This window comes from Chelonia mydas, chromosome 22 (genome assembly GCF_015237465.2).
Source record: "Chelonia mydas isolate rCheMyd1 chromosome 22, rCheMyd1.pri.v2, whole genome shotgun sequence".
In the NCBI taxonomy this organism is placed as follows: domain Eukaryota; kingdom Metazoa; phylum Chordata; order Testudines; family Cheloniidae; genus Chelonia; species Chelonia mydas.
The window spans coordinates 1,560,441-1,577,771 of NC_051262.2; the positions used below are offsets into that span (position 1 = coordinate 1,560,441).

A 17,331-nucleotide genomic window follows, 5' to 3' on the forward strand; every position below is an offset into this window, starting at 1 on the left:
GGGGAGGGAATATCTTTTATTGGACCAGCCTCTGTTGGTGAGAGAGACAGCTTTCAAGCTACACAGAGCTCTTCAGGGCTGGTCTGACCAGCAGAGCTCTGCGTGGCTCGAAAGCTTGTCTCCCTCCCCAACAGAAGATGTTCCAATAAAAGATATTCCCTCACCCAGCTTGTCTCTCTTAATATCCTGGGACCGACACACCTACAACAATACTGCATAAAGTTAGGCACCTAACTCCACATTTAACCACTGAGTGAAGCTCTGGACACACCTCTGAAAAATAATGACTCACCAGTCTCAGAGAATTTCTCCAAGAAATGCTGCTCTGGCCATGCATTCCCAGAGTGGCATGTTTAGTGTTTCTGGCTTGGCTAGGCCTTTGTTACAGAGATATTTATCTAATATTGTCCCCATATAATCTATCCCCTAAAGCTTGTCATGAAAGGTCAGACATTTCTTTCACTGAATTTGCTTGAGCCTGAGCTTACTTAGGTCACTGCCAGATGTTCCTTCAGGTTTTTTTATTACGTTATCAAAAGCAAACACATCACAAAAATCCTCAAAGGAGACTGACTCATAAGCTACCTATACAAGCGCAAATGATCATCAAGATTCCTTTAAACATAGGGCCTGGATAGCTGCTGCACCCACTGACTCTCAGCCACGGGACTTTTCGGTGCCATTGGAACGCTCGAGCGGATCAGCAAGATACTCTCTGAGCTGCTATCACCTCTGGAAAATGGCATCGGAAGGATTTCTGCTAAATTTAGTGAGCCAGAAGCCAGGCTGGGGAAAAGAGATACAAAAGGGGCAGGACTTAGACAGCAAGACCAAATTAATCGAAAACCATGATTGATTGGCAGGAGATATTTCAAAGCCAGAATGGAATGCAGAGAAAAAAATCAAAGAGCCAAAGCAGAAAACGAGGTAGGTGGCTCTGCAGAGAAAGCCAGCCACACTGACTTGCTTTTATAGAAAATCTTGTGTCAAGGCTTCTGAAGGAGCCTATCCTTGCTGTGAGGAAAGCCCTTCAAAGTCCCCAGGGAAGGAGCACCATGCTCTGAAACCTATTGCCTTGTCTACACTGGAAAAAGGAGTCTTGTATTGTAGCCACCACCACCAGGAAGAGTGCAGCTGAGCCGAGTAACTGTGTAAGCACAAATGCAGACAGGGCTGAGACACCTTTGCCTGCTCTGAGTGAGTTTTCATGATGTGGCACTAGGAATACCTAAGCCCGTCCCCAATGAGCAGCTCTGCATCAGTTCTGCGGCACCATCACCTGCTGCTGCTGTAATCAAGTACTAAATCCTCTGGTGTAAACACATACCAGCTAATCAGAGGAATCAAGCCTGAATATTGTTCACTGCACATTTGTACCAGGAATACGCTTTAAAGGAGTCCAGCTGCCATTTCCCCCAGATCTCAGCCCAGCCACCGAGGCAAAGAGAAGTGACTTTGCTCATCTGAAAAAGAATTTTGTGGAGAAAGGAACGGAAGCCTCCCACTTTCTATGCAGCAAAACTCAGTTACCTGTGATGAGAAGGCACATATATTCTGGAATCAGACATTCACATACAGATGACTTGACACTATGCCAGACATTTCTCAAAGCAGGCTGCAAGACACAGAAAAAATTAACGAATATTAAAATCCAGGCCCTGCACTTGCTATGATCTTGCCCCATCCCCTTTGTCAACATTTTTGTCCCCCTGCCCTTGCTGGGGAAGATCATCTCAGTCTTTGGCAACCCAAGGTTCTTTCACACAGTGTGCCCAGGTATATAGTGCAGTGGTGGATCTGCATACGTGCTCTCTTTTACATCAGCCAGAAGTTATTAAACCGCTGCAGCCAGGAGTCAGTGGAAAAATAAGGCATTGGTACTCTTCCAAGCCCTGTCCACAAGATAAGCTCTGCCCATGAGCTGCCACTCAAAGTAGATTGTCCAAAGTAGACTGTCCAATCCAGGCCCTGGCTCTAGAAAGAAGAATGAGTTATTTTACAGGAGCTCATCTTTTATGGCAGCTCAGGTATTTTCCCTCCCTTGCTCCCCACTGAGCCATAGACACAGCCACAAGAATTATGAGCAGATAGTTGAGGAAAAAGAATGAGCAGGGAAGATCTCATTTGGCTGGGCAAGGGTGGAGGAAGGAGCAGACGCCAGGAGAAGGAAATGGAGTCAGGAATTCTGGCTGTTGGAGCTTGGGGTGCCAGCTCCGAGCACAGCTGGCAAGGGCAGCTAGGCAAGGTAATGCATGGTGATTTCTCCTATTTTATCCCAAGGTAAATCACTTCAAATCTGAGGAAAATATTGTCCCCTAACCAGAGAGCACACCTGCCAAATGTAAAATGGAATTTACCTTTATAGAGGAATTGGGGTAAGGGGGGGGCAAGACTAACATCATGATAGAAAACAAGTTGCAACTTTAGCTATGGAGGCTGTCACTTTGCCATAACTAGAGGTAACTTATGGGCTCCACCCTCCATCTAGTGACAATCACTAGCACCAGGAGCATCCAAACCAAAGCCCTGATGGCGACCCATTTACATGGCATGCCATAGGCCAGTGGTTTTCAAACTTTTTTTCTGGCGACCCAACTGAAATCAATTTTTGATGCCCGCAACCCAACGGAGCTGGGGATGAGGGGTTTGGTGTGTGGGAGGGGCTCATGGCTGGGGCAAAGGGCTGGGGCGAGAGCTGTGGAGTGGGGGTGGAAATAAGGGGTTCGGGGTGTGGGAGGGGGCTCTGAGCTGCGGTAGGAGGTTGTGGTGCAGGAGGGGGTCAGAGCTCTGGGCTGGAGGTGCAGTTTCTGGGGTGGGGGCAGGGATGAGGGGTTTAGGGAGAAGGAGGGGGCTCAGGTCTGGGGCAGGGGGTTGGGGTGCGGGAGGGGGTCAGGGCTCTGGGGCGGGGGTACAGGCTCTGGGGTGAGGGTGGGAATGAGGGTTTGGGGTGCAGGAAGGGGCTCTGGCTTTGGGGGGCTCAGGGCTGGGGCAGGGAATTGGGGCACAGGGTTGGGGTGCAGGCTTACCTCAGATGGCTCCCAGTCAGCGGTGCTGCAGGGGTGCTAAGGCAGGCTTCCCACCTGTCCTGGCACTGCAGACTGCACTGTGTCCTGGAAGCGGCCAGCAACAGGTCCAACTCCTAGGCAGAGGCACGCAAGTGGCTCTGCGCAGCTCTCGCCTGCAGGCACCGCCCCCCCAGCTTCCATTGGCCGGTTTCTGGCCAAAGGGAGTGCGGAGCCGGTGCTCGGGGTGGGGGCAGCGCGCAGAGCCCCTTGGCCCGCCTGCCTAGGAGCTGGACCTGCTGCTGGCCGCTTCCGGGGCACAGCATGGTGTTGGAAGAGGTAGGGACTAGCCTGCCTTAGCCGGACAGCACCGCCGACGGACTTTTAATGGCCCAGTCAGCAGTGCTGACAGAGCCGCTGCGACCCAGGGCCTTATATTCCGTGACCCAGTACTGGGTCACGACCCACAGTTTGAAAACCACTGCCATGGACAACCATGAAATAGCACCGCTAAAGAGCCACGGTGCCATATGCCTTCTGCTCCACAGAGGCTGAGATGTCTCTGCAGATGCCATCAAGCGCTGAGCCCCACCACAATCCATTGTGCGGTGTGCTTGTGTTGGGCAATATATTGATTTCTTGGCAAGTGAAGAGTGTTACACATGAGCATGTGGCATATGGATAACTCTAAGCCACCGCTGGCCTGTGACATCCCATAGAGCTGCATTTTGAACTTGGGTCTCAGTTAGCAAAAAGAGATGTAAAGTCACATGGAGGGAGCCAGCTCCCAAGAGGTCACACACCTGGTCACACACGTGTGCGTGGCAATCTCTACACCAGTGCACTGTTCCAAGGAGCAGGGCAGGGCAAAGGTTCTGGAGGAAGATTTGGGACAGCTGGCTCAAGTGGATGAAGAAGAGTGCTTGGGGTTCATGTAACTGGATGGGCAAGTAGAGGGGAAAGGCTCGCTGGGCATACGTGGGTGAGTGGGGTGTGGTGTAGTGTGAGGGGAGCATGGGTGCAAGAAATGGAGGCCAAAGGCCATTTCCTTCCCACACACTTATGAGAACCTGAACTCAGCAGGGGCACAAGTGGGGAGGGCAGACGGCCTAGCCCCTTCCCTTTGTCCCCTGACCTCAGCTGGGTGGCATCACAGCAGAGTCTCTTCCCTGCCGGCATGATGAGGGGCAGCTGGGCCTAGACACCCGGTCACAGTGCCACTCATACATAGGTCATTTTGATTGCTTTGCGCCCCCCTCCCCACCCCCGCACGCACACACTTTTGCAGTCCTTCTGGTGCTCATGGATGGGAGAATCATGTGTCGGAAGGATAGCCTCCCCACTCCTTCCAGCATCACCTTGGGTCTGATGTCCATTGCTCGCATCTTGTCCCACCATTTGCACCAGTGCAAGGTGGGTCTAAAGCACAGTCATCACAGAATGGGAACATTCCACATGCACTCTGCACTGGGGTAAACCACTCCACAAGGTGCAGGGGGCAGAGGGTTAGGCTTGCTGGCTTATGCAAGTGCATCCCTCCTCCCTTGCTCCAGAGCGCCTCTACTGGTCCAGCCCCTTACCCTCTGATTCAGACATGTGAGGAATGAGTCCAGAGTGGAGTTTCCAGCTCCCCCTTCCTGCTTTAATAACTTTGGTTGCCTGCGTGCACTGGGCTTGATTCCGGGAGCCTTAGTCAGGCAATGCCCCCATTGGTGCAGGAGGCATTACAGCAGAGCCAGGCCTGCCGGAAGGGGCCCGCACTGCGCTCCATTCCATTTACCCGCACTCAGCTCAGCAGTAGCGTACAGACAAATGCATGAAGAGCGACACAAAGACAATCACCACAACCAGTGACTTTTACAGCGTGGCTTCCCAGTGAGGGTGGGCCTCACACACGCTACTCTTCTACTCAGTGTAACTAGAGCAAATAGTTTAATCTGGCCACCCACCACGGAGAGGTAGACCACTTGTTTTCACACTTTTTTTTCTGGCAACCCAGTTGAAGGAAATTGTTGATGCCCGCGACCCAACGGAGCTGGGAATGAGGGGTTTGGGGTGTGGGAGGGGCTCAGGGCTGGGGCAGAGGGTTGTGGTGAGGGCTGCGGGGTGGGGCCATGAATAAGGGGTTTGGGGTGTAGGAGGGGGCTCTGGGCTGGGGTGGGGGTTGAGGTGCAGGCTCTGGGGTGGGGCCGGGAATGAGGGGTTTGGGGTACAGGAAGGGGCTCTGGGTTTGGGGGGGCTCAAGGCTGGGGCAGGGGATTGGGGCACGGAGTTGGGGCGCTTAGGGCTTACCTCGGGCGGCTCCCGGTCAGCAGTGCAGCGGGGGGCTAAGGCAGGCTTCCTGCCTGGCCTGGCACGGCGGACTGCGCTGCGCCCCGGAAGCGGCCAGCAGCCATCCGGCTCCTAGGAGGAGGCGCGCAAGTGGCTCCATGAGGCTCTCAGCTGCAGGCACCCCCCCGCCCAGCTTCCAATGGCCGGTTCCCGGACAATGGGAGTGCGGAGCTGGTGCTCAGGGCGGGGGCAGCGTGCGGAGCCCCGTGCGCCCCCCCACCTGCTGCTGGCTGCTTCCGGGGCGCAGCGCGGTGTCGGAACAGGTGGGAACTAGCCTGCCTTAGCCAGGCAGCACCGCCGAAGGGACTTTTAATGGCCCGGTCGGCGGTGCTGACCAGAGCTGCCGCGACCCAGGGCCTTCCATTCCGTGAGCCAGTACTGGGTCGCGACCCACAGTTTGAAAACCACTGATGTACACAGCAACCCCCCAGACATATTCTGAGGCTACCTCACTTGAGCCGTGAGGCACATATTTTGATCGGAGCTTAATTACAAGACACGTTTCAAGGCTAGTGGAACATTACAGTCCTTTCCAGTTATGGCTGTGGGTGCAAAGGCACATTAACAGTGACTGTCTTTCCTCCCTCCCCCCGGCATATGACCCGACACTCTCAGTCAGCCACACGCCAGTAGTCTACACTGTCTTCTGTATAGATGCCTTTATCATCTTAGGAAAGAATCCTGTGATTTGTTTGACACACAGACTACACATTAATCATTTATACACACACACACACACTTCATATTTTTATATATTTAATCACGGAAACATTTTAAAATATTTAAAAACTGAAACTAAAAATCACTGAAACAAACTGGATACAACATGGAGGAAATTTGTCAGTGCACAATAAATCTCTGCAACCTATAATAAGAAGTTACTTAAACTCACAGCACTAAATGATTTATTAATTGTCTTCTAATCCTTCTCAGCTATCCTGGAACCAAGAGTGCAGACGTATTTCATCTGCTGTATCATAACTTCTCCAGTACCAACCAGCGTGGCTGCCGTTAATGATTCGGTCAATTTTAATTCTGGCCTGCAGCTCCACAGAAATGACTTGCAAATGGCTAGAGACAGGCAGTTACTGCAAAATTAATATAAGCTATAACCAAGGGGAGGGTGAGGCCTAACTCACATGAAATGATTCACCAGGACATGCTGCAGTTGAAGTTAATTTTACAGGATCCAGCCAGGTGCTCATTTTTAAAGAGATATTACATTTCCACACTATAAAATAGCTATTTTAAGACAGCCAGCTAAGGTTTGTATGGGATATTGTTTCACAAACTAGTCCTCCTGGTTTCAGATGACATCACCCAGATCTCTATTTAAATTTACCCATCATATAAATAAATAAAAACTCCCCCGTTTGAACACAGTAGAAACATAATGCATATGATATGCATAATTCAGATAACTGAGGAATTTCTATTACCATTTTATCTATTTATCTTAGTGTCAGTTATGTATTTAAAGAAATAATAATACAGCACCCAGTACATACATGGCATTTTACTTCTAAGTGTTTTACAAATGCAGGTAATTAAATTAAATGCCAGCGACTGAAAATGAATTCAGCAGTTGCGGGAGTGGCTCAGATCTGGTCATGGCACATTACCAATAGAGCCGCTCTTGCTAACACTTGTAGCAGGGAAGCCAGCTTGGGACTCTCTGCAGTGTTGCTGGTTCTTGCGATATTAAAGCCCCACCCCTGGAGACCAGTAATTTGGTGAGAATCTCAGCTTTCTTTTTTTAAAAAAGTAAGTTTCTGGCCCTCCTGGTTGCAGATAACAGAGTAAAAACATGGCACATGCGTGACCTAAAGGTTCAAAACAACAGACAGGAAATAAAGAGAACCCAACATTTATCATCATTTTGAAATCTCATGATTTTAAGCCAATCTTGTGATTAGGGGATGCTTAGGTTGATAACACTGCTGCTATGTTTAGCTCACATTAATGTTGAGGGGTAAAGTCTGCCAGCCTTACTCACATTGAGAAGTGTACACTCCGTGAGTAATGCCACTGAAATGACAGGTCCAAGGTTCTACTCGCTGTAGGTAAGGCTGAGAGAATCGGGTCGTAAGTTTATGATAGCTTTTTAGAGTCAGGTCTCCCTTATGATTGTTAGGCTGAACAAGGGCCAAACCAGGGAGGTAGTGTGGTTTAGTGGACAGCATGCTGGACTGGCAGCCAGGATTCTGTGTTCTGGTGCATAGCCTCAGGCAAATCATTCATCTCTATGCCCGTTTTTCTGGGTGAAACTGTTGGCCTGCCTTGTGCAGGTCAGACTAGATGATCAGAATGGTCCCTTCTGGCCTTAAGACCTATGAACTATCAGCCAGGCTCAGCATTTCCCTCCGAAGGGAGAGAAAGGTGGATTTTATTTTGATATTTTTAAATCCTGTTGCTATTGCAGCTATTGCAGGATTGCCTCATCCAACGATAAACTCTGGGGAGGTGGATGGCTCCAGAGCCTGGGATGCAGTCATGGTGACAGTACCCAGCACAGCAAGAGGCCTCACTTGGAAAACAGCTGAAAATATTGAGCAGGCAGCTAGCTAAGAGAAATATTTGTCATCATTTTTGTTGCTCACACTTTCCTGCTTTTAGGGTCACTACATATTTGCAGTTTACAAAGTTTCAACCAAAGGTAGCTTTCTGCTCATTTTAAATTGCTTGAAAATTGTTAGAAGATTTTTGTGTTACTTTTCTGAATGTCAGTCTGGGTTGATTGGCTGTGATTGGTCAGAAAAGTCACATGAGCTAATTGGGTTCTCATTTCTACATTGCCATGGTGAGTGAGCGACTGCACTTGATCTGCTGTCTGAGCCAGTCAGAAAATCATCTCTTGGCTGCAGCAGTGCCATGTGCTTCTGTCTCCTGCTGCAACTCCACCAGCCTCTGTGTCCGAAAGGCAGGGGCTGGGCCACAAAACTCATGAGATTTTTAAAAACTTGGGGGAGGGGTATTTGTCTTCTGGCATCTGAATCTTTTCAAGCTTTTCTCCCTAATCATGAGGGTTAGAAACGTTATTTTAAAATGACAACCAAGATTGGAGGACAGGTTTAAAATTCATAATGACCTTGACAAATTGGAGAATTGGTCTGAATTCAACAAGATGAAATTCAGTAAAGACAAGTGCAAAGTACTTCACTTACGACGGAAAAGTCAAACGCACAACTACAGAATGGGGAATAACTGGCTAGGTGGTCGTGCTGCTGAAACGGATCTGGGGGTTATAATGGATCACAAACTGAATACAAGTCACCCACGTGATGCAGCTGCAGAAAAGGCTAATGTGACTCTGGGGCATATTAACAGGACTGCTGTGAGTAAGACACAGGAGGTAGCTGTCCCACTCTATTTGGCACTGATGAGGCCTCTAACTGGAGCACTGTGTCCAGTTCTGGGTGCCACACTTTAGGAAAGATGTGGAAAAATTGGAGAAAGTCTAGAGGAGAGCAACAAAAATGATAACAGGTTTAGAAAACCTGACTTAGGAAGAACGGTTAAAAAACCTAACATTTTGTCTTGAGAAAAGACGACTGAGGACGACCCGATAACAAGAGCTGTTAACAAGAGCATGGTGATCAACTGTGCTCCATGTCCACTGAAGGCAGGACAATAAGTAACGGGCTTAATCTGCAGCATGGGAGTTTTAGGTTAGATATCAGAAAAAACTTTCTAACCCTCAGGGTAGCTGAGCTGCGGAACAGGCTTCCAAGGGAGGTTGTGGAAACCCCATCATTGGAAGCTTTCGCAAATATGTTGGACAAACGCCTGTCAGGGATGGTCTAGGTTTACTTGGTCCTGCCACAGAACAAGGGGCTGGATTTGATGACTTCTCGAGGTCCCTGCCAGCCCTGTATTGCTATGATTCTGATATAAAGCACATGACTTCAGGAACCAGGGCTTTAAGAAAAACACCATATATCGCAAGAGTTGGCAACCCTGCCGCTGCTGTAATTGGGAGTAGGACTTGTCTGTCTCCATTTTATTCTTCTTCTAGCCAATAAACCAAATTCAAGTGTATACATGTAGAGCTGCCATTTAAGTCAATGGGAGCTGTGTCTGACTATGGCAGGGCCGAATTTGGCATAGAGTGTACAGCAGATAAGGGCTGGCAGTGGCCTAGGAACATGGTGGGGTCCTGGCTGCAAACAGGTTGGCTGATTGGTGGCACAGCCTCACCAGAATGCAAAGCAACACTAACCACAATGCCCTGAACCTCCACCTCACTTTCCTCACTGCAGGTCCCCCCTCTCTAGCTCCGCCCTGGGAGCGTGCTGCAAACCCACTGAGAAGGGAAGATGGAGAGCCACCGTGGCAGGACTAGTCACCTATAGACAAAAAGCTTTCTCAAAGTGGAAGGTTTTGCAGCATTTCCTAAAGCTTCTGATGCCAGTTTAAGGCCTTGGTGCCAGTGATGGGCTAGGGGAGAAGCCCGCTACAGAGCAAAGGCCCACACAGCCTGCTTCTGTCCCCTTGGATCGCCTGCAGGACAGTGGCCCCAGGTCGCACAGCAGCAAGCTTGGTCCGTGTCTCTCACTGAGCAGCTGGTGCCTCAGGGCCACTCCCAGCCACCCAGACAACAAGCGGCTGCTGCTATTTCAGCCCCTTACTCCATGAGATGCGCCGGCATCACCACCCCAGCCCAAGCAAGACGTGGGGCTTTGGGGTGTACAGATACAATACAGATCCTGCCCCACTCCTGGAGTGGAACCAGAGAGCTACTGTGGAGCCTGTGCCCATAATGCACTGCTTTATTCTCACCTGCAGTCTCTTCTCAAGCTAGCGTCACCCACTCTGGCAGCCTTGGGTTTTCTGTACCAAGTTTCAGAATCGTGGACGTTTGAGCTGACCGAGAGTTTTGCAAACAGACCTGGGACAAGGCTTTGGTTCTTCCGCCTTCTGGGCAGAGCGAAACTGAAGATCGGAGCACAGGACAAAACGACCCAGCTAAGTAGCAGAAGACAAAAAGTGTCTTAGCAAGTTTGCCCAGACCTCCGGGAGCCCTGTGGAATTCCCTGGCACACGATGCCGAAACTAAGCCATGCTGTTGGCGTCTCTCTGAAAGGAATACACAGCATTCCCGGCTCTGTCAGGGCACACCTACGCGAGCTACAGGAGCATTCCGGGGTATATGGCAATGGCTGCCACTGCTGAGACTTCACCCACTCCCGAAGTGTGTTCAACAGGCAAAACAAAAAGGGAGAGTTTTAACCCCTGGCCTGCGTTTAACAGCTCCCAGGAGAAAGGACTCACAGGAATGAGAAGTGCCCCTTGCTGACAACGAAAGAAAGGGGAAAAGGAGAGGGGAAAACAGGCTCCTACCAGTGACATTCACAATTCAGAAACCCCTTCTAGACCGAACCCATGACAGCCCCCACCCCCAAAGAAAAAAACTAGCGCTGTCGAGCGATTAAAAAAATCACATATAAAATCAATTAATTGTACTGTTAAACAACAATAGAATACCATTTATTTTAAATATGTTTGGATGTTTACTACATTTTCAAATATATTAATTTAAATTACAAATTACAACACAGAATACAAAGTGCACAGGGCTCAATTTATATTTATTTTTTATTAAAAATATTTGCACTGTAAAAACAAAAAATATTTATTTTTCAATTCACCTCATAAAAGTAGTGTAAAACAATTGCTTTATCATGAAAGTTGAACTTACAAATGTAGAATTATGTACAAAAAAACCTGCAGTCAAAAATAAAACAATGTAAACCTTTAGAGCCTACAAGTCCACTCAGTCTTACTTCTTAGTCAGCCAATCACTCAGACAAACAAGGTTGGTTACAATTTGCAGGAGATAATGCTGCCCACTTCTTGTTTACAATGTCACCTGAAAGTGAGAACAGGCATTCTCATGGCACTGTTGTAACTGGTGTTGCAAGACATTTACAGGCCAGATGCACTAAAGGATCATATGTCCCTTCATGCTTCAACCACCATTCCAGAGGACATGTTTCCATGCTGATGACAGGTTCTGCTCGATAACAATCAAAAGCAGTGCGGACCAACGCATGTTCACTTTCATCATCTGAGTCAGAGGACACCAGCAGGTTGATTTTATTTTTTGGTGGTTCAGATTCTGTAGTTTCTGCATCAGAGTGTTGCTCTTTTAAGACTTCTAAAAGCATGCTCCACACCTTATCCCTCTCAGATTTTGGATGGCACTTCAGCTTCTTAAACCTTGGGTCGAGTGCTGTAGCTATTTTTAGAAATCTCACATCGGTACCTTCTTTGTGTTTTGTCAAATATGCTGTGAAAGTGTTCTTAAAATGAACATGTGTTGGGTCATCATCCAAGACTGCTATAACATGAAATATATGGCAGAATGCGGGTAAAACAGAGCAGGAGACATACAATTCTCCCCCCAAGGAGTCCAGTCACAAATTTAATTGACACATTATTTTTTTAATGAGCATCATCAGCATGGAAGCATGTCCTCTGGAATGGTGGCCGAAACATGAAGGAGCACATGAATGTTTAGCATGTCCGGCATGTAAATACCTTGCAATGCCGGCTGCAAAAGTGCCATGCAAACACCTGTTCTCACTTTCAGGTGACACTGTAAATAAGAAGCAGGCAGCAGTATCTCCCCTCAGTGTAAACAAAACATGTTTGTCTTATTGATTGGCAGAATACAAAGTAGGACTGAGTGGACTTGTAGGCTCTAAAATTTTTCACTGTTTTGTTTTTGAGTGCAGTTATGTAACAAACAAAAAAATCTGCATTTGTAAGTTACACTGTCATGATAAAGAGATTGCACTTCAGTACTTGCGTGAGGTGAATTGAAAAATACTATTTCTTTTATCATTTTTACAGTGCATATATTTGTAATCAAAAAGAATAATATAAAGTGAGCCCTGTGCACTTTGTATTCTGTGCTGTAATCGAAATCAATATTGAAAATGTAAAAAAAAATCCAAAAATATTTAATACATTTCAATTGGTATTCTATTGTTATAAGTGCGATTAATCATGATTAATTTTTTGAGTTAATTGCGTGAGTTAACTGTGATTAATTGACAGCCCTAATAAAAACCTATTCAAAGCAGAGCTCTGGCCCAGTAAAGGGAGATGTTTCAAAGACTGCAGGAGTCCACTAGGGACTTTCTTAGTGCTATTGATTTTACAGACACTAGGGTGATGGGCAGCAGTATAAAATCTTAAAATAGTGAGAGAGAGGCAGAGCAGACAGTGCACACAGAGACAAAGCTGAGTCACTGGCTTTTCCCCACAAACTCTCTCCTTTCCAGAAACTTGACCAAACTCCCTGAGCCCAGCTTTCTCCGCCTCCTCCATGGAAAGAGACACTCAGACCTAGAGTCTCCCAAATGTCATTGGTTCATGTCTTAAAAAGCTGATGGCTGAAGGACCACACGTACATGTTTCCTGTTTGTACACATTTTAGGCCTTGGTAGGCTTGCCTTAAGTATTCATGATTCCTAGTAAAATAAGCTTAGAATTTGGCTGGTAGAGATCTGCCTGGGGAAATGAGAAAAGAAGGGAGCTTGGCTGGGAAGTCTGGATGGGAGGATGGGAAGATGTGCAGTTTAGAGTGGATTAGGAATTTTTAAACTGACCACAGAGTCCCACCAGAGAACACCCACTTGCACTCGGGATGCAAGAGACCCTGTTTTGCCTGATAGGAAAATGGCCTATAGATGCTTAGGGATGCGAGTGGATAGCAAATTAGCCCTAAGTTTGCAGTATGATGTGGCAGTGACAGGTCAGTGGGCTAGACTACCACCACCACTCTCCTTTATCCGATTGATTGATTGGCAATCCCTCGATTGGAGGATGATCTCTACCACGGATTTACATATGGGTCCTGAGATGACTCAGGAGTCTGATCCTGGAACCGCAAATCCACCCGCAGTAGGTACAGACATTTCGTGGAAGGCCAGCAGCCTTCTGGGAGAAAGTTATTTCTTTTTCTTTTCAGCTTTGAGGACAAGACACTTCTCCTCGAAGTGGGCCACTGCCTGATGGAGGATATGGCGCCACTGGGGTCAGTTGGTGGCTTGCTCCTCCCACCTTGTGATGTCCACATCGGTTTTCTTAAGATACGCTTTCAGTGTGTCTTTGTAGCGTTTCCTCTGACCACTACGGGATCTCTGACCATGGGAAAGCTGAGAGTAAAAGGGCTTGTTTTGAGAGGTGAGAGTCTAGCATCTGCAGACTGTGTCCAGCCCAGCGAAGTTGGTGCATGAGGATCATTGCTTCAATGCTGGTGACATTGACTTCAGTGAAGGATGCTGGCGTTAGTGCGGCAATCTTGCCACTTGATGCGATGGATCTTCCGGAGGCATCGTTCATGATACCTCTCCAGACTCTTCAGGTGCTGTCAATAGGTCACCCAGGTTTCACATCCATAGAGGAGTGTAGGAACAACAATTGTCTTGTAAACCAGGATCTTGGTGTCCTGCCGTAGGTCACAGCCTGTGAAAACATGTCAGAGAAATTTCCCAAAGGAAGCACTTGCGCACTGAATCCTCTGGTGGCTCTCACTGTCGATTTTTCCAGCCTGAGAAAGTTGGCTACTGAGGTAGCGAAAGCGCTCAACTGTCTCCAAAGTCTGACCCTCGATGGTGATTTGTCGTGGGTCATGTGCAAGGCCTGAAGCAGGTTGACAGAGCACTTTAGTCTTCTCAACATTGAGTGAGAGTCCCAGGCTTCAGTAAGCTTGTGCAAGAAAATCCAGTATGGACTGAAGGTCATTCTCAGTATGCGCGAGAATGACACAGTCATCAGTGTACTGAAGATCAGTAATGGACGCCCTGAAGACTTTAGACTTCGAGTGGAGACACCGAAGATTAAAGAGCCGCCCATCCATTCTATATTGAATGTCAGCTCCACTGGGGAGATCTCCTTTATCCATGGCTTTCCTAAATTACAGTGTACCCAGGGCAATACTAAGAGCCACTCCTAGTTAAGAAACATTTGGTTTTACCTAGATTTTTATTTGTTAAATACCATTTCCTGACTTCAGAATAGTATTTGTGTGACAGCTTGTCCCAAACTTGCAGACATTCTGTCCTGACCCCACTATCTGCCTCTGTTCAAACAGCCCCATGGATGTTTCCAGTTGACAGGTTCCTTTTCCTAGCCCAACGGCCCTTAAAAGATACCATACACTCAGTATCTGCAAAAGCTTCATACTTGGTCTTACTGTAACACTGCAGTGATCTCAGGATTGTGACATATTTAGTGGTGGCCACAAACACTCACAGCACAACAAATCCTGAAAACAGAGCCTTCAAACTGGCTTTTTGAAATACTGCTTCTGAATCACTGTCAAAAAATTAAATTAATTTCCCATTTGCCCTTCCCCCACTCCCAAACTTCCCTCCCTCCCCGCCACACAACACATACACAGGCAATGCTTCCTACTTACAAAACAACCTATTTCCCCATTATAATTCCTCAACCCTCTCCATAACCCCAGCCTGGGAAGCTTGTCAATTAATTCTTGTGAAATGATTTCAAACATCACTTCAGAGACTTTCCTTTTGTCAACCTTGTAGTCTTCAAATGTTCCCTATAACATGAAAAGAAAGTACAATGAAGGGGCTTCTACAGGTAGAATTATTCAAGATGTGTAACACTCATAAATCTTTTAGCACACATTCCAAATAAGGGCCTCTTTTATGTTAAGAAAAGCATTAAAAATGTCAGCCATGTAAAAATCAGAACTCTGGATACACTGCATAGTGATTCCAACTGCCGCTGGAGAAGGGCCTCACCTCATCTCTGACTCTTTAATCTGTAATTCTACCCCAGGCCAATTCACTGGTGTCACATGCCATCCACTAAGGTCCAGAGGAGGGTCAGCCGCACAGAAAAACAGCTGATAAAAACAGCGGCACTCAGCTAATGGGGGGAGGGACAGCTCAGTGGTTTGAGCATTGGCCTGCTAAACCCAGGGTTGTGAGTTCAATCCTTAAGGGGGGCATTTAGGGATCTGGGGCAAAAATTGGGGATTGGTCCTGCTTTGAGCAGGGGGTTGGACTAGATGACCTCCTGAGGCCCCTTCCAACCCTGAGATTCTATGATCTACGTCCTGTACTGGAAACATGACTAAATACCTCACCTCATCAGCTGAGTGCACTGTGGCAGCCATGTCACAGCCCTGCAGTTAATGGAGGAGAGTGGGAAATGGTCTTTAGATGGATTGCAAGGAGATGGCCAATACCTACTAAGATCAAGGGATGTAGATCTCCAGGCCTTATATTTTCCACTGCTGAGCCCAAGAGATGCCTCAGTCACCAGTATCTTTTGATCAGTTTCTCCTTAAATTAATGGAACAGCCCTGGGGTTTCTTGAAAGAGCCCTTTCCCCCTCAGGTGGCAGAAAATCCCACTTGGGCGGAGGGCCTGGCTGATCCATGGCAGGTCACTCGTAATGACAATGAGCAGCCGTTGAACTGAACAGGGGTCTCCCACACCCCAGGTGAGGGCCCTAACCACTGACTTAAAACTTAAAAAGGTGGCACCACCACTTTCCGTCCCTCCTCCTCCTGTAGACAGTTTTGTGCATCCTTTGCTTGCTTTTGTCAAAACGGCTGAAAGTTGGACTGAAACGTTGTGGGCGGAAGGGAAATGGTTCATTGACATTCCCAGACAATTTCAATTCCAACCATTTTTCAAATTCACCAAAAAACCTCAAAAAAGTTGTTTTCAGTTTGGCCCAAAGTGATTTTTTCAATTTTTCAAACCTTCCAATGAATCAGAAAAGTCCATTATTCGCTCCGCTTTAGTGAGCACTATTCCTCACTAGTGCATGAGTGGCTACTACAGTTAGTGTGGGGGCAGGGGTGGGGTAGGGACTGCCGACAGAGCAAATTTTCATGACCAAAAGCCAACACAGAAAGCTTCACCTGTGAGCCCTTTTGATGGGAACAGTTCCTGCTCATGCCCACTAGACTAGTGGGGTGGGGATTGCCAGTGGGAGCCGCGATCGGCTGAACCTGCGGATGTGGCAGGTAAACAAACTGGTCCGGCGCGCCAGGGGCTTTCCCTGAACAAGCGGTGGACCGGCTTTGAGAACCACTGCGCTAGACAGTCCATTGGGTATAAGCATGGAAAGCATTCCAGCTGAGCTGACTGCTGAAAATGCTGGCACCCAGAAGAAGGCACCCAAGAGAGGTGTGACAGAGGTGTCAATCTCTTGCAATAATCTTGAAAAACCAAATTGAATTATGTTGAAGTATCTTCAGAGTCAATTGTATTAAATCCAAAGGCTGTGTATTATTGTGGCCGGGATTGCATGTAACCTTGCTAGGGGGAGATGTGATGCAAACCCTGGGAGGTGTTAGGAACTTCAAAGGACTGTATTGAACAATGTGCCTACTAGGATGGACTTTTGGAACAAACTGTGTCAAATGGGTTGTCCTGGGAATCTCTAGGCGGAGATGAATGCAAATTTCCCACCTCCAGTTATGCAAAAACTAAGCTTTTTGCAGCTACATGCTGAGGAGAGGGTCTTTGTCTGCTGATTGCCTGTTCCCTGAGACTGGACATCAAAACCAAAAGCTGTTGAAAGGAGAGATTGAATAACTCATGGGGATGTGAGAGTTCTGAGCTAAAATAGTTATGAACTTGTAACTACAGAAAAAACCCTGGGTGGGATTTGAAGGATTGACCTCTACCAGAACCCTTGCTGGAGTTGGAAGGTGATCTCTGGTAACTTATTAGCATGCGTGTAGTTTCTTTTATTGTTTTTAATATGTTTTCTCTGTCATGCCTTCACTTTAAGAATAAATGCACTTGCTTAGAAAGGGCTGCACAACCCGTATAACTGCAAGCAATCACATTGTTCATAGCCTTTGAAGAGAAAGCCAAGTGCAGAGGCTCGCCTGTTTAGGCTGTCTGGCTTGCTGGGGATATCACAGTGTATCTGTCTGGCTTGCTGGGAATATCACAATGTATGCAAGAAACTGTGCACCTGGAAAAACCCTGGTCAG

General features: G+C 47.5%; 1 protein-coding gene across 6 annotated transcripts in view; it reads right to left on the reverse strand.

The window, feature by feature from the left end:
- PKNOX2 (PBX/knotted 1 homeobox 2) overlaps positions 1-17,331 on the reverse strand; it is a 711,797-nt gene that overhangs the window by 647,154 nt on the left and 47,312 nt on the right. For 3 of the 6 annotated variants that reach the window (XM_043534124.1, XM_043534125.1, XM_043534122.1), the window contains exon 1: positions 1,531-1,610. The exons of the other annotated variants lie outside the window; for them this stretch is intronic. The gene's annotated coding sequence lies outside the window, so the exon portion shown is untranslated. Of the gene's footprint in view, positions 1-1,530; positions 1,611-17,331 lie in introns of those variants that run through there. 6 annotated transcript variants of the gene reach the window in all.